At 37.0% G+C, this 26,355-nt stretch overlaps 1 protein-coding gene across 2 annotated transcripts in view; it reads left to right on the forward strand.

The window, feature by feature from the left end:
* The window catches only part of SSH2 (slingshot protein phosphatase 2), a 250,679-nt gene that overhangs the window by 541 nt on the left and 223,783 nt on the right, over window positions 1-26,355 (forward strand). The window lies entirely within an intron of this gene.

Here is a 26,355-nt window from a genome sequence, read left to right on the forward strand (position 1 = left end):
ACACTTCCTTTTGAGAATGAGTCATTCTTGCTTTTCACCCTCCCCCTTCCTTGTACCCTCAGTAGCTCTGCTGCAGGGAGAGGACCATGGGACTCCTGCGGTGCCCCTAACACACACCACATCCCCATACCTACACCCATTTCGTGGACTCGTTCAGTGTTCGCACACCGCAATCCCTTCTTCAGTCTCTCCGGGGTGTATGCCTTCCCCCTAGTCACTTGCTGTCTTTCTCGGGCTCTGGTACTGTTGGGGCTACATTGGACTGCTGAGCTGGTAGTTGCTCCTTGGTTTCTTCCTTCCTCCCCAGCAGAGAGGTCTCCGTTTCTTGGACCTCTTACCTTTCCTCTAAGTAGTCCTGAAGCACCTGGCGCTGCTTGATGACCAGTGCTAATTCATTTACATCTTACAGGTATTAATGCCTCATTGCTCATGATCATTCTTGTTCTTGGGTCATGTTTGTAGCTTCAGATGCCTAGGCCAGTGGAGCATGCTTCCAGAAGGAAAATACCCAATAACCAGCCTTTTCCTGCTGGGCCCTTCTTTGACTTGGCTCCTAGCCCCACCCTCATGGCTTTACACCCCATTCTTTTAGGCTATGTTCTTGAAAATACTTATTTAAAAAATAAAATTTGCATCAGTGGGGCGAAATGGGATCTTTAAAAAAAATGCAGATGTTTTAGAAGGAAATAGAATGAAAATATGAGCAATTGGAAAAGCCATCTTGAACTTCCTACAGAATTGTCATTTTTAAAACTGTGTTGGTGGATTTAGTAGTTTCAAGTTGCCAAAAGGTATTCACTAAACACTACCACCCTTCACTGTAAAACATCAGGTTATTCTTTATATGTTCATTGAGGCGTGGACTTTGTATATCTTGAAAATATGGTGACTTCCGATTTCAACATTGGTTCCTGAATTTCAAAATTTTGTTCTATATAGTGGTGGTTTCTTCTTTTCCCCCTGAGCTTTCTTTTCGATTTTGTGTGACCAGATTGACAATTATATCCTAATTCTAGAAGTGATTAAATTTCAGAGGTTAACTTGTATTGTTCCAGAGAGCAGAACTAGGGTCCTTGGGTAAAAGTTCAAGAAGGCAGATTTCCAATGGTTGTAAGGAAGAAGAATCTTGTAACAGTGGAGTGGACTGCTTTGCAAAGATAGTAAATGTCCATTACTTAAAGTATTAAAAGAAAAGCTGGAGGACCTTTTGACTAGAAGTTAGTATAAAGAATTCCTGCAGTGAGGGACTTCTAAGGCCTTTTCCAACCCTTAAGACTTTGTGATTTGAGAATAGCTGCTCTTCAAAGGTTGTAAAATGTTTTAGAGTCCTCCGAAGACAAGTGTCATAGAATAGAAATTTAGTAAAATTTATTCTTATATGTAGTACTTTGTGCTAGTTTTTGGAAAGTTAACATTCCATCAGATCATCTTTCTTCTCTCTACTAGTAAACCCTTTGAGGATGGTGGTCACCAGGTGTGATTTTGGCTGAGAAAGTAACTGAAAGTTAGTAGAATCATACAAGTACACTAGAAACCAGTATTATAGTAACATCATTTTCCCTGGGCATTGTTAAAAACAGTTTGTGCTATAATAATAACATAAATATATCAAGTTATCATACTAAGTTCCTTGAGGTGAATGATTAGTATACAGTAAGGCCATACTACTTGATATGACCAAATTAGCCAAAGCTTAATTATTAGTCGCTTTTGAGATAGGTTCTGATATTTGGCTGCTGTCTGACCTGCATATCTGCATATGCTCTTGCATCTCTTGCTGCGTGAATAGGTGAAGTTGTTTGTTTGAGAAGTAGAGAACCATGAAAGGAGAAATTTAATTTTGTGAGACTGGAAATTTAGATTTTGGAATTAATAATTTTAAGCATTTTATTTTACTTTTTCACTGTAGGAGATGTAGGACATGTTAATACTGTCAGCTCTTCATTAATCATTCACTGGGGATTAAATAAAGCTATTGATCATCTACTGGGTGTGAGTGGTTATTCTACATACTAAGGTGTATAAGACATTGACCCTATCTGTCAGGAATATATAGTCTTGGAGGGGGCAGGAAGAACAAATGTGAGATGAGAGGGTAGAAAAGGAGAGTGAGAGAAATGATATCGTATGTATATGAATAGCTGGTTTGTAATGGCCAGTATTGTCTGAATTCAGATTAAGATAAATTCGCAACTGGCAATAGGAGTAATAAGAGTATCTAACATCTCTGTGGTTTTTGTCTATGCCAGGCATCATGCCAAGTGCTTTACATGGATTAACTCATTTATTCCTCACAGTATGTCCAAAGGAAATTGCTATTATCCCTATCTTACAGATGAAGAAACTGAGGCAAAGAGCCATTAAGGCATGTGCTCAGTGTCACTTAGCTGTTGAAGATTTGTCTAACGTTAGGATATTCCATCTTCTCCTTTGTTCCTTTTCCAAAGAAAAGTACACATAGTAGGTGGATCTCAAACTAGGCCTGAAGGATGGGTAGAATATTTATAGGCTGGGACAGAAGCTGGGAAGCAGGGAGTATTCCAGGTGGAGAAAAGCTATGTTATCAACACTTACAGGCAGAAAAGTACAAGGCATATCTGAAGGACTTAACTACACCAGTTTGAGGAAGGATTTCTTTGGAAGAGTAGTAAGAGATAAAGGTGAAAAGGAAGCTGGGACTGCAGAGACTGCTGATCTTAGGAGGCTGAACTTGATGGAGAAGGTAATAGAGAGTCTTCAGAGGTTTTTGAGCAGATATAATCACAGTGGTGTTTTAAGAAAACTGATCTGGCAGTATTGGCCAAAGGGATTTGAGAGAGGCAAAGGGAGGCCATGAGTGGAGCCAGTTAGAGGCTATTATGGTAGCCCCGCTGTGAGATATGAAGGCCTAAACTGGGGATGTGAACTAGTAGTGGAAAGAAAGGGACACAGATGTGAGGGATTATGGAAAAAACACAAAGCACCTGGGAACTGACTGGCTATAGGGGAGGAGGAATCAGAGATGCCAAGTCTTGGAATGTATTGTTCTTCTAAGATAATAGATGTTTCCTAATTAATAGGAGGCAATTTAAGAATTATCTCTATCCTTCATTCTTTCTGGTATGAATTTTCTAAAGAGATACCTATGTTGATCCAGGGTCATATAAACACAATGAAATACCATAAAAACGTTTTACTTTTGTATAGTGTTTTATACTTTTCAGAGTGTTTTTGTGTTTGTGATCTAATTTAAGTCTAGAACAGTCTCACAAGTTATGCAGGACAGGTACCAAGGTTAAAAGACTATGCTAAAGGTTACAAAACTGGTTGGTCTGAGAACCTGCACTAGAACTAAGTTCCTTGGCTCCTAGTCCACATCTCTTTCCGTGGTGTGAAACAGCGTATGAGTTTCTAATCCTGAGAACTTGACTGCCAACACAGTAAAGGAATCAAGACTTAAGATACAATCAAGAACTCCTACTCTTTGCAGTTCATTTATATTGTAACCGTAACTAGAACAGAATCATCTAGGTCCGTGCAAAGCATTTCTAGGTGATACCCTTATTTGAAGCCTATTATCTCTTAGTTTACACATAATTCTTAAAACTTGGGTATTTAGTTTTCTTTCTCTTAAATGGTTATCAACAGTAAAAAAGGAAAGGAAAATGTGGCAAGTGCTGCTAAAGACAGGATGCTAATAGTTCTGGGAAATGATAGTGGTTTTATAGCAAGGGAGGAAGATGATGATTTATAAATAGCTGGCATAAGAAAAAAATTAGCGGTTATGAACTATTTAATGTGAGGACAGATCCCTCTCTAAGACCCAGTGGTCCCTCAGAGCTGCTATTATGTGGCTGTAATGATGACCCTGAATAATCATGATGAGGCTTCATCTTGTTTTGTCTTCATTTAAGCAGTCAGGATTGATTGAATTGTATTTTTTGACTAGACATCCATCCAAATTTCACTAAAGTTTTGATATTTATAATGTACAGTCTAATTAATTAGGAAATTTATTGACACATATGCTTGATAAGATATTATTGAATTATTTATTATATATATTCAAATATGACCACATCTTTCTCCCAGAGAAGATAAAACTATAGCAAATATGAAACTGATCTGAAGTATAAATACTTAGAAGTGATACCTTTAAATTTTTAAAAGACAGCTTTAGAAACTTTCTTACACTGTAGAAATAATACATTTCTAAAAATGTAGGAAATTTTAGAAAATATAGAAAAGCACAGAAAAGAGAATTAAACATATGTGTTCTACAGTTATATACGTACACACACACACATACACACACACAGCATAGCTGAAATGCTGTATATATAATTTTATGTATTTGGGTTTTTTTTAAGTTTGATATAAATCATAGATGTAGTGCTGTATCACTTAAATCACTTCACTGAGCAGTTATAACCCATTCTAACCATTCCATTATTGGTAAACATCTGATTTTTTCCAGCTATTTTTTATTGTTTTAAATCACATTGCAGTCACTGCAGTGATTTTGGAACATTTATTAAGATTTCAAGAAATACAATTACTGTATCACAGCCCAGGATAGTGTGAGAATACTCATTTCTCTTAACCTTATTAACACTGGATATTGTAATTTCACATTTAATCATTAGTAGTTTTCAAAGAAAAAGAATAGTACCTCATTGGTTTTATGTATATTTTATTACTAGACAAGTTGAGTATCTTTCAGATCTTTATTAGGCGTTTCTGTTAACTTTCTTAAAAGATAGTTTTATTGAAGTATAGTCTCCAAAGCCTAAAATAAACCTGTTTTAATAAGTTTGCAATTCACTGATTTTTAGTAAACTTACAGAGTTGTGCAACCTTCACTGTAACCCTTTATTTCCATTTTATGAGCTATTTGGTCATTCTTTTCAACCTGTGTACCCTCTTGATATATTATGAGTATTAACCCTTCATTTATTAGCACTATTTGCTTTTAGTTGTTTGTATTGCCCATAAAGTCTACACTCTAGAGTTTTGCTAGCAAGACTTTTTAAAAATGTTTTTTTAACGTTTTTATTTATTTTTGAGAGAGAGAGAGACAGAGACAGAGTGCAGATGGAGGAGGAGCAGAGACAGAGGGAGACACAGAATCCGAAGCAGGCTGCAGGCTCTGAGCTGTCAGCACAGGGCCCAATGCAGGGCTCGAACTCATAAACCGCGAGATCATGACCTGAGCCGAAGTTGGATGCGTAACCAACTGAGCCACCCAGGTGCCCCGCTAGCAACAGTTTTAATGAGCTAATCTTGCTTTACCTCTTCAACCTTGTATCTTCCCAAGTTCCTGCCTTGCACACTGCTCAGTCAAGCTGACATGCCATGCTCCCTTTGATCTCTAGGCTTTTGCACATGCTGTTTCCTTTACCTGGAACACTTTTTCTTCATCTCTTCACCTGACTAATTCCTACTCATCCTTCAGGTCCCAGCTTAAATGTCACTTCTGGGAAGCTTCCCTGACTCCACTCCCAGACTATGGTAGGTGCTCCTTCTATGCACACCATAGTACGTACCCATCATGGCTCTTATCTCCTTAATGTACTTGATTGTTTGACTGCTTATCTCCCCAGCTAACCTTTAAGCTAGGGACTAGGTTTGTTTTCATAATTTTGTATCACTAGGGTCAAAAATATTGGACATACGGGTCAGTGGATGGATGAATTGATGGATATAGTATTATTCAGCAGTCTTTTCAATTTTGAGTTCTTCCATTGTTTTTAAGCATTTCTGTTTCCAGAAGCCTAAAGAATAGGACCACCTTTAAGACTTTAGGTACATATTGCTAAATTGTCCTCCAGAAAGGCTGAATCAAACTTTGTTGACAAACTGTGAAATATGCTGGAGGTCAGGTGCATAAAAATGTTGGCTGTGCTGTACCCTCCGTAGCCCTAAGTATCACCATCATCATCATCATCTTCATCATCCATTTTCTTTATTATAATAAGTGCTATTGTTTATTGAATACTTACTGTGTACCAGGCACTATGCTGACTACATGCAGTATGTTATTTAATTTTTACATCACTTCTGCAGTTTAGGTATTATTATTATCCCTATTTTACAAAGAAAATTGATACTCAGAGAAGTAAAATGAGTTGCTCAAGTAAAATGAGTTATAGGCCTGATGTCTGACCCCAGACATCTTTCTCTCAACCACTACTATTTTATTGCTTTAATTTACATTTTTTCCAGAGGTTAAACATTTTTTTCAAATATTTGTTGTTATATGTTTTATATTCCCTGTTTTGTAAGTCATTCACATGACTAACCCAGCTTTCTCCATGGATAGTTATTTTTGCCATATTGATTTGTGAATTTTTTTAAAAGTAATCTCTACACCCCATGTAGGGCTCGAACTCATGACCCCAAGATCAAAAGTCACATGCTTTACTGACTGAGCCAGCCAGGGTCCCCTAATTTGTAAATATTTTTTATGCACCAAGAATATTAACCTTTTTCTGTTATGTTGGACATTTGCCTTGGTTTTTCATTTGTCATTTTGTTTTATCCATTTCGATGTATAGACATTTAAAAATTTTTAATGCCATTAATCTAAAGTCTATGTTGTGTATGTTTTTCCATTGTTTTTCTACTTAGTTCAATTTTCCTCAGTAGAAAAATATTCACCTTTATTTTCTTAAGTTTTTTAATAGTTTATTTTTATATTTAACTTTGATCATCTGAAATTAATTTTACCACATGATATGAGGTAAATATTAAACTTATTTTGTACCAAATAGTTAACAACTTGTCTCAGCGCATTTTATGAAATAATCACCTTTTTTCTTTTAATGTTTATTTATTTTGAGAGAGAGAAAGAGAGCACCAGCAGGGGAGGGGGCAGAGAGCAAGGGAGAGAGAGAATCCCAAGTGGTGATGGCACAGAGCGCCTCACTCCTCATGTACGATGAGATCATGACCTGAGCCGCTTAACTGACTGAACCACTCAGATGCCCCTCAATCGCTTCTTTTTCTAATGGTGTATAATTTCACCTATAGGAAATACTAAATTGGAGTATAAGCTAGAATGTGTTCCATTGCTATTCCCATGGGAGTTTAGTTTAGCACATATTACTTAGTATTTATTAAGAAGTGGATGGACCAGACAATGAACTTAAGCTAGCTTAGATTTTAAAAATTTGACTCAGGTGCATCAGAAGTCCAGAGTAAGGGCATGCCTTTGGTAATCAAAAGGTATCTTTAGGTCTCTTGTCCTTTCTGTCTGGCTTTAAGTGAGAGAAAGCAGGTTCTAAGTTATGTGCAGTCTGAAAAAGGTACCATGCAGAGCCCAAAGTGCCTTCCTATATAGCACCATTAAATATCCATTCCTAGTACCAGCAGCTTAGAAAAACAGCTTTACTGTTTTTCCGTTAAATGCCTGCTGTTTAGCTCGCTACACATTGCCTGGCCTATTGTAGGCATTCACATGTCCATGTTTTTCACTTTGCTTTCATTCAAAAAACTTAGCTACAGTAAGGGAATGACTTCCAAATTATTGGAAATAAAAATAATAAAATAATAAAAATAATTTTAAAAAACTCAGTGTGATTATTGATAAGACCCTTTACCCAATCTGAAATATGCCAGAGCTCAAGTATACATACATGGAAGACACCTAAGGAATCTTGTTAATCAGCAAATATTTTATGAGTACTATTTTGTTCAGGTAACCTCATCCATTCTCTTCCTCTTGTTCTTAGCACTGAGTCCTTTTCAGATACTTTTACAAACTGCCCTGCATTTTCTTGCCCAGCGGAACAGCACAGCTGCTGTTCACAGTGCCCATCATTTTCCTGTTTGTCAAGAGAAAGTCTGGTGAGGTGATCTTGGCTCTGAAATGTAGTGAGAGGTCCCATGGTTCCCTAGATTTCCTGAAAGACGGGAAATATTTCACTTGCTGAATGAGAGAGGATATGCTTAGAAACAAAAGGGGGAGAAGTAGCATACTGTGTTTCAGCCTAGTTTTTATGAAGCTGTTTAATTTTTTTAAGAAAGGTAATTTAGTACTTTTTTGTATCCTGGGCTATACTCAATTCTAGCGATATCTATTTATTTATTCATTCATGCCAGTGTTGGAGATCCAGCAGCTAGTTCGTCCCTGGCTTCAGGAAGCTTTCAGAGTATAAGTGGAAAGATTGGTATTAAATAAACAGAGTACAGTGTAGTAATCACAGATGATAAAAGCCTTGAGGAAGAGAAAGAAGGCCACCAAGGGTTTCTTAGTTGAGCCTTCAATAGTGAGTGGGAGTTGGGGCACCTGGGTGGCTTAGTCGGTTAAGCGTCCGACTTTCGCTTAGGTCATGATCTCGCGGTTCGTGGGTTCAAGCCCCGCGTCGGGCTCTGTGCTGACTGCCAGCTCAGAGCTTGAAGCCTATTTCAGAGTCTGTGTCTCCCTCTCTCTGTGACCCTCCCCTGCTCACGCTGTCTCTCTCTCTCTCTCCTAGAAATAAATAAAAATATTTAAAAAAAAATAGTGGGAGTTGGCCAGCAAACAAAGGGCTAGAGGTAAGTAGCAGGAGGGAGGGAAGCATTCTCAGGCGTGAACTTAAAGCACAAGGCTAAGAAATGGCAGATGTACACTGGGAACCACAAGCAGCACAGCACTGATGCCTTGCAAAGTGCAGAAAATAGGGCCGGAGAAGTAAACATAATTTCTTCTGAATTGTAACATCTGTGCTGCTGCTTTTACCTTTCATATAGTGTGTATGTTCTCTTGTCTTTCCTTTAAAGTGAGTTTGTTAAAATTTGTAATTAGGGGCAAGAAACTTTAAAGTATAACTGTCCTAATAGCCACCACGTTTCAAATGTCTTATACTGTAGAAACACTAAACTAGGTTTAGTGCCAAACAGACATCACAACAACCATTTGAAGGAATGCCATTATTGTTCCTATTTTAGAGATAAAGAAACTGATTTTCACAGGGATGTCTAGAGTCCCTCAGCATGGAGTGGCAGATCTGGGATTTAAACTTTGGTTATCATACTCAGAAACCAACTATTAGACTAAATTATCTTCTGGATGTTAGGGTTAGTCTCTCTTTCCGGGTGATATTTAATTTCTTCCTTTTTTTTTTTTTAAACTCATTTTGTTTCATGTTTGCCCTTCTTTAGTTTGAATCACTGTGATTTGTGTCATTTTGCTGCTTATGCCTTGGCAGTTGATAAACTCATCTGAGAGCCTTCTTAGGCACTGTGGGATGATATAAAGCATTATCCTTGTCTTAGAATTTTCAGGTCTAGTGGGGGAAGGCAGCTATAAACTAAGCATGTATAACCAAAGAAAGTTGTATAGTGAGTGCAATGGGATAGGCAAAACCAAATGTGTACAAGGAAGAAGATAATACTTCCAAAGGAAATAATGGATACGAAATGTGGAACAGTAATTGGAAAAGATGGAGGAGCAAGATCTTGGCAGCTAAGAAAATGAAAGATATGTTATTTATTTCTTTTTTTTCTTTCATAGTTTATTGTCAAGTTGGTTTCCATATAACACCCAGTGCTCATCTCAACAAGTGCCCTCCTCCATGCCCATCACCCCCCTTCCACTCCCCCACCCCCATCAGCCCTCAGTTTGTTCTCAGCATTCAAGAGTCTCTCATGGTTTGCCTGTCTGCCTCCCTTCCTCTCCCCAACTATTTTTTCCCCTTCTCTTCCTCCATGGTCCTCTCTTAAGTTTCTCCTGATCCACTTATAAGTGAAAACATATGGTGTCTGTCTTTCTCTGACTGACTTATTTCTCTCAACATAACACCCTCGAGTTCCATCAACGTTGCTACACACGGCCAGATTTCATTGTTTCTCATTGCTATGTAGTATTCCATTGTATAGATAAACCACATCTTCTTGATCCATTCATCAGTTGATGGACATTTAGGCTCTTTCCGTGATTTGGCCATTGTTGAAAGTGCTGCTTGGGGCACATTGGGGTCCATGTGCCCCTATGCATCAGCACTCCTGTATCCTTTGGGTAGATCCTAGCAGTGCTACTTCTGGGTCCTAGGGGAGTTCTATTGTTAATTATTTGAGAAACCTCCACACTGTTTCCCAGAGTGGCTGCATCAGTTTACATTCCTACCAACAGTGTAGGAGGGTGCCCATTTCTCCACATCTTCGCCAGCATCAATAGTCTACTGATTTGTTCATTTAAGCCACTCTGACTGGCGTGAGGTGGTATCTCAGTGTGGTTTTGATTTGTATTTCCCTGATGATAAGTGATGCTGAGCATTGTTTCATATGTATGTTGGCCATCTGGATGTCCTCTTTGGAGAAGTGTCTGTTCATGTCTTCTGCCCATTTCTTCACTGGATTATTTGTTTTTTGGGTGTGGAGTTTGGTGAGTTCCTTATAGATGTTGGATACTAGCCCTTTATCTGATGTGTCATTTGCAACTATCTTTTCCCATTCCGTCAGTTGCCTATTAGTTTTATGGATTGTTTCCTTTGCCATGCAGAAGCTTTTGATCTTGATGAGATCCCAATAGTTCATTTTTGCTCCTGATTCCCTTGCTTTTGGGGATGTGTCAAGTAAGAAATTGCTGCAGTTGAGGTCATGGAGGTTGTTTCCTGCTTTCTCCTCTAGGGTTTTGATGGTTTCCTGTCTCACATTCAGGTCCTTTATCCATTTTGAGTTTATTTTTTGCGTATGGTGAGAAAGTGATATAGTTTCATTCTTTTACATTGTCTGGTTCTCCCAGCACCATCTGTTAAAGAGGCTTTTTCCCATTGGATACTCTTTCCTACTTTGTCAAAGATTAGTTGGCCATACATTTGTGGGTCCAGTTCTGAGTTTTCTATTCTATTCCATTGGTCTGTGTGTCTGTTTTTGCGCCAATATCATACTGTCTTGATGATTAGAGCTTTGTAGTAGAGGCTAAAGTCTGGGATTGTGATGCCTTCCGATTTGGTTTTCTTCTTCAATATTACTTTGGCTATTTGGGGTCTTTTGTGGTTCCATACAAATTTTAGGATAGTTCGTTCTAGGTTATTTACTTAAATATTAATCCCTTCCAGTTCTGTTCACAGTTAGAAGCAAGTTTTTTTCTGTTTTTGTTTTTTCCTACAGGGTGGTTACTGTGAGATACTGCTGTCTAAGGCATGGTAGCCAGATACTCAGGCATCTATCTTGGGAAAATGTGTATTTCTAAGTGTTACCTTGCCTCTCACCTACTCTTCCTCTCCCAACTCCATACCTTCCCCTAGTTAAAGAAAAATCCAACAACCTCTTTTTTACTGCTTCAGACAGATAGCAGAATGTATGAAATTATATTTATTGAAGTTTAAGGAAAGACTTCTTTGTGCAACTTGCTCATTGCAGCAATGATTCTCCAGTTATTGCTTCAGACATTTTTATAGAAACAGCAACAACCTGGGAGAGCCCTTTATTCACAATTATGATACTTAGCATGTCTCAGACAAAATTAAAGTAAACCACATGTTAGCATCTCTTGACACATCTTAATCTGTTAGGGACGTTCATTGATTCTTTGGGGTTTGAGAAAGAGATTGTGGTTTAGAATAAAAATATTATCTGCCAATGATTCTAATATAGACCATATGGTGGGGAAACCCTAATAGTATTTTCATTTCTCTCTTCTTAAGCTTCAAAAATACCTATAGCAACATGAAGCAGTCCACTATAGTGGTTAAGAGTGTAGAGTCTGGAAAATATCTGCCTGAATCTGAATCTTGACTTTACAATTTATTAGACAAGTCACTGAAGTGTTCTATGGTTCAGTTTGCCCATCTGTAAAATAGGAGTAAAAATAGTACTTCTTTCATAGAAATAAGCATTAAGTGAGAGAATGCCTTAGCACCGTGTCAGGCACCAAATAAACATACATTCATGGAGTATTGGTTGTTTTTATAATGATGGTGGGTTGCTATTTGTTTATTAAGCAATTTTTCATTAGAATATACATTTAGCATATTAATGCTTTATGACAATAGAATTCAAAACAAATTGCCTGTTTCAGAGGTTAGTTTCTCTATATCTTTTTATCTTTCTGTTTATTTTCACTCAGCAATAGCTTTATTTTTTAAATCAGGGAGTCTCTGCTCTAGTTGCTAGTCTCATGGCAAAGTATGTTGTGTGTGATTTTGTAATGACCCTGGAGCACCATACAGAATGATTAATGCACCTGTAATCTTTAAAACTGTCCTTCCCTTGAGAGCTTATCAATTTACTAGGCCATGCTTAGCAGCATATTAATTTATTGGATGTTCTGCTATATGGCAGGATCATTGGAAGTGGTCATCTTAGTTTGTATAGTCAAATAGTAGACTGTGTTGGTATTTTTAATGATTGAGGCTATATAAATCATGTTGCAAAGTAGAACAGAAATTTACAGATATTTTTAAAATATGGAGAATCTGAGGACACTGAATGTATTCATGGGTTTAAATATATCTTTGTACAAAGAAACAATAGGTGAGAAGAATGATCTGTCTAATTCAGCTATACCAAACAGTTGGGAGTTGAAATTGAATGCAGCTTTTAGAAGATGCATTTCTAAAGCAACTGAATGAAGTCACATATGATATAACAAAAGGTCTTTGGTTCAGGCTTTGGCTGCGTTTTGATTATAGTTTTTATTATTGAACCCTGTTAGAAAATACAGACAACCTATTTCTTCTTTGAGAGAGTACTTTAAAAAATTGCACTAAGTTTTCTATGAGCACAGTATTTTTGATTCACTTCTTGACCTATCTTATATAAGCTGCAACTTTTTCAACTCTGAGCATTTTTATGCTGATTCTGTGGTTTTCAATTAAACTTCAAAGGAAACTATATTGACTGTAAAGGAAGTCTGGTTAGGCAAGATGTGGCTGAAAAATCCAGGAACTCCTCCACTTGCTTACAAAACATTTTTGCAGGGTATAGAGTCTTGAAAATTAAATAATGGGGCTTTTAGGAGAAAGAAGATATTCTTAGGAGATTTCCATTTAAGCACTGTTTTATGGAGCTTTAATCAAAAAGATTTTAAAAATTAAGAGAATTTTATTAATTAAACCATAAAGTCTTATAGAAGACTGTAGTTATGACACAAAACAAAAAACATTAAAGGCACAGGACAATTTGAATCTCTGTGCTGCATGAGCTTGTTTAGAATGCCAGTCTGCCAAAAGTTAGAGAAATTGCTCACCAAATTAGTCTTTGCTTTGCTTCCGGCTGTCCTTTCAGGTGATTCAAGGCACTTAGAGGAAGACTGGGTTTTAACAGTTCCCAGGCTTATTCTTTCTTTTTCTCATAGATTTTTTTCACTTTATTGGATTGCATTCATTTGCAAGCATTGAGTCCTACTGTGCACAGACTTTATGAAATTGAAGCTGCTAACATGTCTACTTTTTTTAATTGCCTTATCTTAAATATAGGATTTAGAAAATTGGATGATTTTATTCTTTCTTCATCTGCTGATATACTGAAATGTCCCATTTCATTTTGTACTTTTTTAATTCTGTTTTTATTTGTGGCTCACATTTCTGAAATAACCATAGTAGTGATTCTTTAATTAGAAATTCTCTAATTAGTGATTCTCTTTTCTGCAATAGTTGTGTGGACTCCAAAGTGAAACCATATATAGGATTAGATCATGTATGGTTCAGAATGAAAAATTGAAAATGAAGAAGATGAAGGAAAAATTATTAAAAAGGACAGTTGCCATTGGAAAATATTTGAATACGCACAAATGTTCTTGGAAAAATGTATGGGTCAATAGTAGAGAAAATGACTTATAGGATAGTTATTTCTTAACCCCTTCCTTAAATTACAAAGTTCTCTTTCCTCATTTTGCTTTTTACCTACTGTAGTTGATTGATTACTGACTTTCTGAAATACCATTTTGGAAGTTGAGAGCAGAATTTTTTAAAGATTATTAGATAATGTGACAATGATATTGAAATAATGAGGTGTTTTTTTTTTTTAATGCTGCTAAACCTTTCTTGATTGTATTCCTCTGAAGAAAAAAATATTTTATATACTGGCCCTCATTCAGTGTGATTGTTTTTCCCCGCTGCCAAACCCGGACCCAGAAGGACAGTTTCCCTCTCTGGCTAATTTAATAATGATTTTATGCCTTAAGTTCTTGTTCTCAAGGAAGTAGGCTGCATTATAGTGGTTACATTGGCTTTAGGTTCTGGACTCAGATTCTGAAGTTAAAATCCCAGCTCTCCCGCTTACTAAGTACTGACTTTGGACAAATCACCCTTCTAAGCTTCAGTTCCCTGATCTTATAGAATTACTGTTGGCTTTCATGAAATAACTGAATGACTGCTTAGCACAGTGTCTAGCATTATAGCATAGTGAGTGTTCAGTAACTGCTTGGGATTACTGTTGTTAAGTAGATTTAATTCTTTGCTTTTTGCACAGTATTACATACATACTTAATTTTAAAAGATTATAATAGGGGCGCCTGGGTGGCTCAGTCAGTTGAGCATCCGACTTCAGCTCAGGTCATGATCTCCTGGTTTGTGAGTGCAAGCCCCGTGTCAGGCTCTGTGCTGACAGCTCAGAGCCTGGAGCCTGCTTCATATTCTGTGTCTCCCCCGTCTCTGCCCCTCCCATGCTCAGCTCTGTCTCTCTGTGTCTCTCAATAATAAACATTAAAAATTAAAAAAAAATTATAGCTTGGCTTCCAAAGCATATTTATTTTAGATGATATATTTGGGTCTTTACTGAATTGTGTCCAGTATGTAGTACTCTCAGATGTGTTACTTGGTGAGAACTTGTACACCTTGGATTAAAATGGACACAACCATCTTTGTAATGGTGATGAAGTAATGTGTAATGAAGTACATTTGAAGGTAGTGAAAACTGTAGTTGTGGTTACCTATAACTACCATTAGAGCTATTAATATTCTTTTCAGATAAAGATACAATGAACTTTTGCACTGAGTATATGTCTAAATATAATGTTCAGTGGGCACAAACGTGTGGTGATATTTAAGATAATTCAACCCTTCGTTCATATTATTTTCCAAGGAGTTCATGAGACATAGTCTTTTGGCAGTTGAGATGTGTGTTATTTCTTGGAACTGCTTCTAGTGAAAGTCTACATTATTTAGCAGTCCTAAATGACAGCCTTCTTGAAAGAGCCCACATTATCCCCCACCTATGGCTTCTGAGATTTTTGTGAAATTCTGACTTAATAGCTTTGCATATCAGAATCCTAAACCTTTTACCAGTAATGTGCAGTAGTGATATAAGCTTACCTTGCGGCTAAGACTACAAAATTACAACCCAAATTTCTTGTTTTGATCTTGGGTACAGTAATTTTTATATTTCTTTGCTACTTCTGTATGGGAAATGCAGGAAGTTTCTTGGATCTTTGATTACTGTCAAAATCTTAGGGTTTATAAATATTGCTTCCTACGGTTTCACAGAATTTCAGAACTGGAAAATTGACTATTCTGATTCATTTTACTGTTAGTTTCCAGAGTGTGGCTCCAGGGATAAAGTTTAGAATAACTTCTTTCTTGAGCAGTTTTAGGAGAGTTTTTGCTATTTTAAAAACCCTGTACTTTATATTAGGTAGTAATGAATTGGAGGTTTTCTAGAATGCTAAGTATTCAAGTGGCCACCTGGGTTCTAGGCTAGACACACATTGAAATGTAATATAGAAGGTCACATAGTTAAATGTGGCAGTGGGGTTAGGCAGATGAGCAAAATTAGTGAAGCTGGCCAAATGGGGCCTGTGATAATTTGAAGACTAAGAGCTCTATTGTCAGGGTTTGGCAGTTGTAACCAAGTGAGAGTGTAGACACAATGTTTCCAGAAAAGTCGTCTAGTTTAAGAAAGACTAGTAATACAGATTGTTATGTGAAATCTCTTGATTTTTATTTTTTTTTTAATGTTTTATTTTTTTTTTTCTAGGAGAGAGAGAGAGAGACAGCGTGAGCAGGGGAGGGTCAGAGAGAGAGGGAGTCACAGACTGAAACAGGCTCCAGGCTCTGAGCTGGCAGTCAGCACAGAGCCCGTGGCGGGGCCCGAACCCACGAACCGCGAGATCATGACCTAAGCGAAAGTCGGACGCTTAACCGACTAAGCCACCCTGGCGCCCCTGAAATCTCTTGATTTTTAAACACTGGCAACTGAATTGGCTGGAAATGATTTTGGCTGCAAGTAACAAAAGACCAAGTTTAAATTATAAGAATATTTTTGGTTTATGTAACAAAGTCCAAGATACATAGTCCAGGATAACTGAGTAGCTGAACAATGTCATAAGGATTCAAGTCCTTTATAACTTTATATTCTGCCATTAATCATATACTGATCTCCATTTTAATGCATATCTCCACATAAGAAAAATATCTGTTGTAGCTCCAGGCAGTATATCCATGTTTGATGCAAGAAGAGGTAAACGGTACAGTACCAGCAATTAGCTGATTGATTGATTGATTGGGAAAGTGTAAGTTTTCCTGGAAACAAACCTCCCATTCCTAGCAGACTTCTCTTTTAGTCTCTGGCCAGAACTAGGTTACATGATTATCCCTAGGTGCAAGAGAGCCTGGCAAGTATGTTACTTTCCAGCTTAATCATTGAGTGGCTGCGAAGGAGAAGGATATTTGCAACCGCTGTTGTGAAACTTTGTCCATAACAACTAATGAAGATTTAATTTTTTTAAATGTTTGTTTATTTTTGAGAGAGAGACAGACAATGCAGGGAGGGGCAGACAGAGAGTGAGACACAGAATCTGAAGCAGGCTCCAGGCTCTGAGTTCTCAACATAGAGCCCAACAGGGGGCTCAAACTCATGAAATAAGAGATCATGACCTGGGCCAAAGTCGGATGCTTTACCGACTGAGCCACCCAAGCGGCCCACAACTAATGAAGATTTAAAGGAATGGATTATAAGGGCTAAACAGAGGTTATCTGTGGCCCAGATTTATCTCGTGGGCCACTAGTTTGTGAATACTTCATAACAGTATATATATATTTTCCCATTTACTACTCTCTCCTGGCTTCTATTAGTTAGTTATTAGGTTTCTAGGATAACTTGGTGAAAAAGTTATCTTTCTATAATGTGGAAAGAGTGTTGAACTTGAAATAAGAAAGCTTGAGTTTAAGTACTGGTATAAAGACTTATTAGCAGAGTAATACTGGACAAGTTTGCTTAATCTTTCTGAACTTCTCATTACCCATCTGGAAAATGGGCATATTGCAATAGAGCATAGTAGTTGAATGTGGAGGCTTTGGAATCAGAAAAACCCAAGTTGGAATCATTTTTGCCAAGCAAGTTGCATATCTCTTTGCCTGTTAATTCTTTTGTAAAATAGGGTTAATAGTTGTACTTCCCTCACAGAGTCTTTATGAAAACCCATGAGACACACTGGAGTCTTACCTTAGCAGAGTTCTAAAGTTAGCATGTAAGACAAAAATCAAATTATAGTCAAAATTATCCCTGAAAAATATCTCTTAAATCACTCATAAAGAACAATATATATGGTTTTGGGCATAAAACTCTGTATCTGAGACTGTCTGAGGGGATGTAGTTTCTTTCATCTCATGCTCATTTTGTTACATGCACTTGTTGAATGTAATTATAGGTAAAATCATGTGCACTGTAGGGTAACTTATATTTTCATTCATGTTTACTCTCTTCCAAGGATATATTAATCAAATTAGCATAAGTGAAATGCATATTTGATACAACTCCAGAGTTATTATGAGGTACTTGTCATAGAACCTGGGCTTTTTAAATCTCCAATAAATGTTAGCTGTTATTTTTACCATAGATACAGCATATGTGTGAGGATGAAGAAATTAAATTTGTCTAGGGCTCATCTAGAGTCCTGATGTGCAACATGGACCAATGATGATTTTTTTTCTGTCACACTACCCAAAACTTATAACAAAGGGTTAATGTCACTATTGAGGGATTAGGACAAAGATTATCCATTGTATATCAAAGGAAAATTCTAACTAACTGCCTCCAAATATATAGGCCAAAATAAATGTAAAATGAAAAAACATGCTAATTTTCTTTTATACTTTTATTGTTTAAATTTTGAAGTGCATCATTTATACAGAAGAATAATTTTTATTTATTAAAAAATTTTTTTTACATTTATTTTTGGACAGAGACAGAGCATGAGTGGGGGAGGGGCAGAGAGAGAGGAAGACCGAATCTGAAGCGGGCTCCAGGCTCTGAGATTTCAGCACAGAGCCTGATGTGGGTCTCAAACTCACAAACCATGAGATCATGACCTAAGCTGAAGTCAGACACTTAACCAACTGAGCCACCCAGGTGCCCCCAGAAGAATATTTTTAAAGAATGTTTTTTATTTTAATTCAAAATTTTTTTTTTGCTTCCTTTCAAATTTATGATGTAAAGGTTTTCAAAGGACAAAGTGATATTAAGTGGAGTACAAGATGTTAGGGTTAGGAAACCCTAATGATAAAATTCACCTGGGACTCATTTATCAAGGCTGTTAACCATTTTCAACTAAAGCTATACTGAGCCATAAACAGTTACTGGTGATCTGTTTTACAGTGTTGACACATATGTCCAACAAGATCTCGTACCACTGACAAAAAGTACTTTTTTGTACTTACATTTGTGGCTTAAAATAATTTGGGACTTAAGTTTCTTGGGTCAGATTGGAGTTCTCAAATATAATGAATCATATATAGGGTAAGGTATAAATATAGCTTAAGAAATTGCCATACAGGAAGACAAACAGGACACCCCGTTTTCTGAGAGGAAGTATTTACTTTGCAGGTTACAGTGGGCAGGGATGCAACCTCTGAATGTTTTTCTTGAAGATCCAAAGTTTTAAAATAAGCATAAGAGTGATAGTAAAACTCTAAGAGCAGTAATGTGCTTTTTTTCAGATGTTATCTAAGTGTTTTCTACTGAATGTAAAGTTGTCTAAACTTGTACCTTATCACTTGTTGCTTGGTATAGGGTTGTCTTGTTTTTAAACAAAGGAGGAAAATCTTGTTTTAAGGTGACTCATATAGTGATGTAGTGTATTAGTAACAGGGTGGTGTTTCTTTGCTCAGTATGAGCACTGGTAATAACAGACACTGGCAACTTTCCCATAGGATTCAATTCATATTTGGGAATTCTTAGGAATCTGTGTATACAGGGACCTGGTTCCATAAAGTCTTAATAGCAAAAATGGGTAAGTATGACTGCTGTGTGACCATGGGACTTTAAGGTGTGATATTTACAATGTATGAGTTACAATTAGCTTATATTTTTAAAACTTTAAATATCTCTCAGTCTCTGTTATCTGTGATTATTTTTTTCCTGCTGTCCTTTGAGACCCATTCATTTATGATTGGCTAATTTATCCATTTACAGTTAATTAAATTCAGCTACTGAGTCTTATTTTATGTTTTGTTTTTTTTTATTTTTTTATTTTTATTTATTTATTTATTTATTATTTTTTTTTTTAAATCTTACTGTGGGTATGGAACTCGGTCTAATGGAAACTTGATTTTGAGGTCTTTATAGCTGTATAAATACTGCCATGATACCTGGAAATACAAGTATGGATAACTGGAAAGATACATAGACATTTTGTTTTCCTAGTTACAGAGATTTAGAGATTTTTTGTGATTTCCTGTAAGAGAAAATGTGTTGAAACTTAAACCTTAGCCATTTTTACAGTAAAGAAGAATATAGTTTTTAATAATCTTCTATGACTAAGAGAGATTAAGAGAAACTCTTAATGAAAACCTTTGGGAAAGGATTGAAACATGATTAAGATTTTGGCAGGATTGATGCATTTTGAATCTGATTGGCAGTCTTGGAGATAATCAGAGAGCTTTTAAAAGTAACAAAATGTTTAAGGCCAGATGTTGATGAAAAATAGCCAATTTGGTTTTGGGCCTTAGTTTTTTCTTTATTTATTTGGAAGATTTCAATTAGTTAAGGAATTCTAGGATATATGGTAGTAAGACTAGTTCTTTTGTCAGACATAACAGACCTTGTATACTTGAAACATTGTTGTCTAGTCCCTAAAAAAAGTAGACAACATATTTGTGCAAAAGATGCAACATTTGCTTAGGATCTTTGGAGCTCCTGTTCTTGGCTTTGCCTTCAGCCCTTCTAAATATCTCCAAGGTAGCAAATCTTCCTTTGAAAGTAAATTGATTATTGGCAATAGCCAAAAAAATTTGTATCCGTGTCTGATGATTATTAATTAACCAAAGCAAAACTTCTTAATTGAGTGTCTTTTATGTTTCAGGCCCTGTGGGTACAAGAATGTCTAAAGCAGTCTGTCCCTGCCTTCAAAGTGGTGGAGTGCATAATCTTGGGGCAGACAGCACATCTAAAGCTTTGTCTAAGGGTTTTGGCAGAGAGAGAAGAACAGGGAAGGGGCTCTAAACCATAGAGCCTAATTCACAAAATTAATAATTTCAGTAAAAGAAGGAAAGGAAATGAAAATAGGGGCACTTGGTTGGCTCAGTCAGTTAAGTGTCGGATTCTTGATCTCAGCTCAGGTCTTAATCTCAGTTGTGAGTTTGGAGTTAAAAAAAAAAAAAAAGGCCTGTATACAAGATAAATTTTTGTGAATCTGGAACTGGCTTAAACTGTTTCCAAGCAGATATTCCCAAAATGTTTCAAGTAGTGAGAAATCATAGAACTTCTCAAGATGACTTTTTGTACAGAATATTCATTTAAAAATATACATTCTGTTTTGTTAGTTAAAAAAAGAAACTTTCATTAGTTTATTATTTTATATGTTTAAATTGAATTCTTTATAAAGTATCACCATATATGGGGCACCTGGGTGGCTTAGTAGGTTAAAAGTCCAACTCTTGATTTCTGTTCAGGTCACGATCCCAGGGTTGTGGGATTGAGCCCTGAATGGGCTCTGCACTAATAGCATAGAGCCTGCTTGGGATTCTCTCTCTACCCCTCCCCCACTCAAGCTTGCTGGTACACTTTCTAAATAGATAGATAGATAGATAGATAGATAGATAGATAGATAGATAAAATAATAAAAAGCATTCACCCTTTAAATTAACATAGCTTTTGTCTATTGTGTCCTGCCTCTCTTGATACCTCTACCACTTACTTTTTTTCCCCTAGGCTAAAAAAGATCATCTTCTTTCCCAGCAAATCTGAGGGGAGGGAAGGAGAAAGAGGCAGTAAAACTGAAAAATATTTTGAGTTGATCCATCTCAGAGACAGAGTAGTTAAAATTAGATACTTTTTCCCCCCTAATGGTGTTAAATGATGGATACAACCTTCAGAGTGAGAGGAACAAATTATTGAGGTGGTTTTTAGGAGAACAGGAGGTGGATGATAAATAAGGTGAACTAACAATTTATTATCCAAACTTATAATTTGTTCTCAAATAATGAGAATGAAAAGTGTGCCAGTAATTATTTCGCTGTACAATAGATGTTAATGAAGCTATACAAATAGGGACACTTGGTGACCCTAGTGATAGAGGTAGAATTTATCTTGGTATTTGTTGCATGAGTTTTCACAGAGGGGGAAGAATTGATTTGGGATTTGTTCTCATTATATTATTTTGAAAGCATCACACGTGAGTTAGTCATTTCTTTGTGTTCTCTTAAAAATTTTATACATATATATCTTTATAGAATTATATTGGGGTTATTTGGTCAGCCTCCCTCGTTAGACTGAGGTCAAGAGCTTTTCTTGTTCATCTTTGTGACCTCCTTAGTATCCAGAATATTAAAAATATGTAATAAATATATGTCAGTGAAGGAATGTTAATCTTAATTATAGATTTTGTAATTACTAAAATAAGACAGTTCTAGGGCTGATACTTTTACCTAACCAGGTTGAATGTATTGCTTGTATTTTATAGTATTAAATAGGTTGAGAATGGGTATTTAAATTTATAGGCTGTGTTTTACATTTGTTTTAGAGAAAATTTAAAGGCTGGGACTGAAATAACATATAATTAAACTCATGAAAAAGACCATTTGGAATCAACCAGCAGTAAAGTGGATAGGAGTGTGGTTGAATTGACTTTATGGACAGAAGAATAGAATGTGCAAAGACAAGACAGTATGACCGTTTGTAGAAATACACATGATTTGATTTGATGAGACTAGAGAGTATATGTCAGAATGGGACATGGAGGGAGATGAGGCATAAGAGGCCAGATCATAAGGAGCCTTACATGATATGTTAGGAGGTTGAATTTTATCCTGAAAACTGTGAGGAAATATTGAAGAATTTAAAATTTTTTAAATGTTTTATTTATTTCTGAGAGGGAGGGAGGGAGAGAGAGGGAGGGAGAGAGAGAGAGAGACACACAGACAGACAGACAGCATGAGCAGGGAAGGGTCAGAGAGAGAGGGAGATACAGAATGTGAAGCAGGCTCCAGGCTCTGAGCTACCTGTCAGCACAGAGCCCGACACAGGTCTCGAACCCACAAACCGTGAGATCATGACCTGAGCCAAAATCGGATGTTTAACTGATTGAGCCACCCAGGTGCCCCATGAAGAATTTTAGACAGAGGAGTGATGTGATCAGATTTTGCACTTTAGAAACATAGCTATCTGAAAATATAGTTACTAAATTGGTGGGCAGAGGGAAGAATGTGTATGAATGTGAAAGAGTATTGCTTCAGTGTTTCAGGTTTGGGCAGCTGGGTAGAGGGTAGTGCTATTCACCCAGCTAGAGAGTACACGAGCCATTTAGATGGTAGAATGGGAGGTGAGCATCTTGAGTTGGAGGTATATATGAAACAACCAAGGGAGGGGCGCCTGGGTGGCTTAGTCGGTTAAGCGTCCGACTTTCGCTTAGGTCATGATCTCGCGGTTCGTGGGTTCGAGCCCCGCGTCGGGCTCTGTGCTGACTGCCAGCTCGGAGCCTGGAGCCTGTTTCAGTCTGTGACTCCCTCTCTCTCTGACCCTCCCCTGCTCACGCTGTCTCTCTCTCTCTCCTAGAAATAAACATTAAAAAAAAAATAAAAAAAAAAAAAAAAGAAAGAAACAACCAAGGGAAATTCCTAAGTTGGATAGATATATTTGTTGCTCATCAAGGAGATCTAGGCTGGGGACAGAGAAAATGATTGTGACCACTTATTAAACTTTTGCTTAAATGTGTAAACATTTTATAAATGTATAAATACCTGTGGTAAATATGTTATATACAGTGTCATTTAGTCCTTATGAATAATCATGATTATTCCCATTTTATAGAGTAGTAAACCAAGCTCCAAGTTTATACAGTTAGTAAGTGGCAGTCACTTGTTGACTCTGAGGCCAGGTTAAAACATGAGAATATGACTGAGTGATTAGGATGAATATATAGGGTGGAGACAAGTGGAGGATTGAGAGGTGACTAAGGCATTAAATGAGTGAAGCACTAAAAGTGGACTTTTGAGGAACTTGGACATTTGAGAGGCCAGTGGAGGAAGAAGATCTTAACAGATAAGACTGGAAAAGAACATCAAGAGCAATGTTATTCAAATTATGTTCTTCAATTAAATTTGTCATATAAGATGGTTCTTTAAAAGGGAGGCACAGGGTTCTAGAGTCAAGTAAGTTTGGGAAACACTGCAGAACCCCATTTTGTAGAGTCACAATGGACACTGGTATTGATATGAGAAATCTGAGAAATCCTGTAGTAAGGAAGCCTGTTTAACTTAATACCACATTTCTCAAACCTGTGTCGTCATGAGCCTTCTCCAACCGCCACCTTTTTTTTGGCATGCATTTCATTGACACCCCAGAACTGAAGAATTCAAGTGAGGATGGCATCACAGACTCTAAGCAAAAAGGGAGTTTCAAGAAGTGGTCACTGTTGGAGCATATGTCTTAGAGAGATCAACAGAGTACAAAGAGCAGGCAGTCAGTTGACTTTGGTAGTTAGGGCACTAGTGACCTACCTATATGAGAGCGGCTATGGTGCCGTGGGTGGTCCGAAGACCATTCTGTTGCAGCAGGTTAAAAGACGAATGGCGAGAGAAGGGGAGGAAGCAAGCATAGATTTCCCTTTCCAAAACCTCTTCGCTGAAGGAAAGGAGAAGAAAGTAACTAGAGGAGAGTTTCAGGTGAAAGGAGGGCTTTTTGTGTGTGTTATTTGAGAGAGATTTGAGAATATTTCTCTGCTGAGGGGAAGGAGTCCTTAGGCAAGAAAAGGAGTTCAGATGTAGTAGGGAAGAGCAGATGATTCATGGACTAACATTCCAGAGGAAATGGGAGGAGACAGGATCCAGAGGACAGATGGAGAGATTAGCTTTGGAGGGGTGGAAGTATTAAACTGATCTCTAATACAGTAATGCCCTTAGGGGCTTCTTTTCCAAGTAGGATTGTACTCTTGGTGTTTGTGTTTGTGTTTACTTTTTATAGCTTTACTGAATCTTCTTACTGTCAATAGTGTCAGCTGTCACTTTTTATTGTCTTTGTGTCTTTTTCTAGTAACTCTTCTATTAATTTGCTGCTTTAAAACAAACAAAACAACAAACCTTCATTTGTTGCTTTATATCCACTTACAACTAGAAAATGAGGAAACCAAACTTTGCAGAGTTGAATAGGAAGTAAGAATAAATAAACTGAAGGTTTAAAAGGCATGCTATCCTAAAGCCCCAGGAGATGGAGTTTATAAGGTTTGGGACATGTCTTTTCTATATTTAGGATCCTTTTTTTTTTTAGGTGATGTGTTAGGGTGGAGTTGCTTTCAAATTTGTACATTTTCCATATAGAAATACCAGATAAGGAACTACTAGAAGTTTACATGTGTGTGTGTGTATTTACAATAGAAAAGTCTACTATCTCTTTATTTCTCTACTTTTTTTAATTCTAAAAGCCATTTTTCTCATTTTAAAGAGCTTCAAATCTTTTTTTTTAAGGTGGATATCTTAAGGCTATATGTTGTTCAGATACAATCTCTTCAGTTTAAGGATATTTTTAAACTAGAATCTAGAAGAGTAGTGGGATGAACAGCACAAAACGTATCAAATTATAACTGTTAAAATGTGCAAGAGTAGGGGTGCCTGGGTGGCTCAGTTGGTAGAGCCTCCAACCCTTGATCTCAGTTCAGGTCTTGGTCTCAGGATTGTGAGTTCGAGCCCTACATTGGGCTGGGTGTGAAGCCTACTCTGAAAAAATGTGCAAGAGTAAATATTTTTCAGTTAATACTACCAAGTATTTGTGATGTGGTCTATACTGAGGACTTTTGATTTAAGTGGGTCACTATATAACAGTGCAGTCCTGTTCTGTGCTTTTATGGCTATTTATGGTTCTTTTGTCTGCAGCTGGACATCCCTTTCATTCAGATGAGAAGTCTGGAAAATCTGTAGTTAAACTTTGGACTGCTTTATCACAAGGCATAAGTTTGGAGGCTATTTTTTTTCTATAACTAGAGTACCTGTTTGGCATTTTAGAATTTATTTAGAAATGTAGATTAAATCTGGTGGGTTTCGTCCAAAGAGCATAGTGCAGGGAAGTTTTGGTAGTTAAATGTAGTCACTAACCATCTGCATTAGACACATGGGAACATAGCAGCATAGATTTGTAGGCTTCATCTCTGTCCCACCAAATCTCTTTTAATGAGGTTTAGGACTGTGTGTTGTTAAACTGCTTTTGGGTGATTCTGGTAGGCACTAACATATGAAAAACTACTGATATTGGGGATCTAGCCTGTAATTAAGTCTGACCCAGCCTGGTTCTTCCATTGAATGTGGCAGAAGTATCCATGGTTAGAACCCAAATCAGATGAGGACATGACCAGGTGTTTTTCATAAAATGATCTATTAAAATTTTGTTAAGACTTATTATTTTTAAACAGCTTTACTGAAATACAATTCATACTCTACAGTTAACACATTTAAAGTATTCACTGGTTTTTGGTATATTTGTAGATATGTGCACCTATCACCACAGTCAATTTTTGAACAATTTCAACACCTTAGAAAGAAATCTTCTGCCCTTTAATTATCACCACCTCTCCTTCCCTTCCGCCACCCAAGCAACCATTAATCTATTTTCTGTCTCTATAGATTTCCCTATTAGGAACTTCCATATGTATGTAATCATATACTATTTTGCTTTGTGTGACTGGCTTCTTCACTTAGCATAATATTTTCAGGTTCATCCATATTGTAGCATGTATCAGTACTTCATTCCTTTTTTTTTTTTTTATGTTTTATTTATTTCTGAGAGAGAGAGACAGCGTGAGCAGGGGAGGGTCAGAGAGAGAAAGAGAGACACAGAATCTGAAGACAGGCTCTGACCTAGCTGTTAGCACAGAACCCTACGGGAGGCTGGAACCCATGAACCATGAGATCATGACCTGAGCCAGAGTCAGACGCTTAACCAACTGAGCTGCCCAGGCACCCCTAATGTTTATTTATTTTTGAAGGAGAGAGAGAGAGAGAGAGAGAGAGAGAGAGAGAGAGAGAGAGA

The sequence above is a fragment of the Crocuta crocuta genome, unplaced genomic scaffold (assembly GCF_008692635.1).
Source record: "Crocuta crocuta isolate KB4526 unplaced genomic scaffold, BGI_CrCroc_1.0 scaffold149, whole genome shotgun sequence".
NCBI lineage: Eukaryota > Metazoa > Chordata > Mammalia > Carnivora > Hyaenidae > Crocuta > Crocuta crocuta.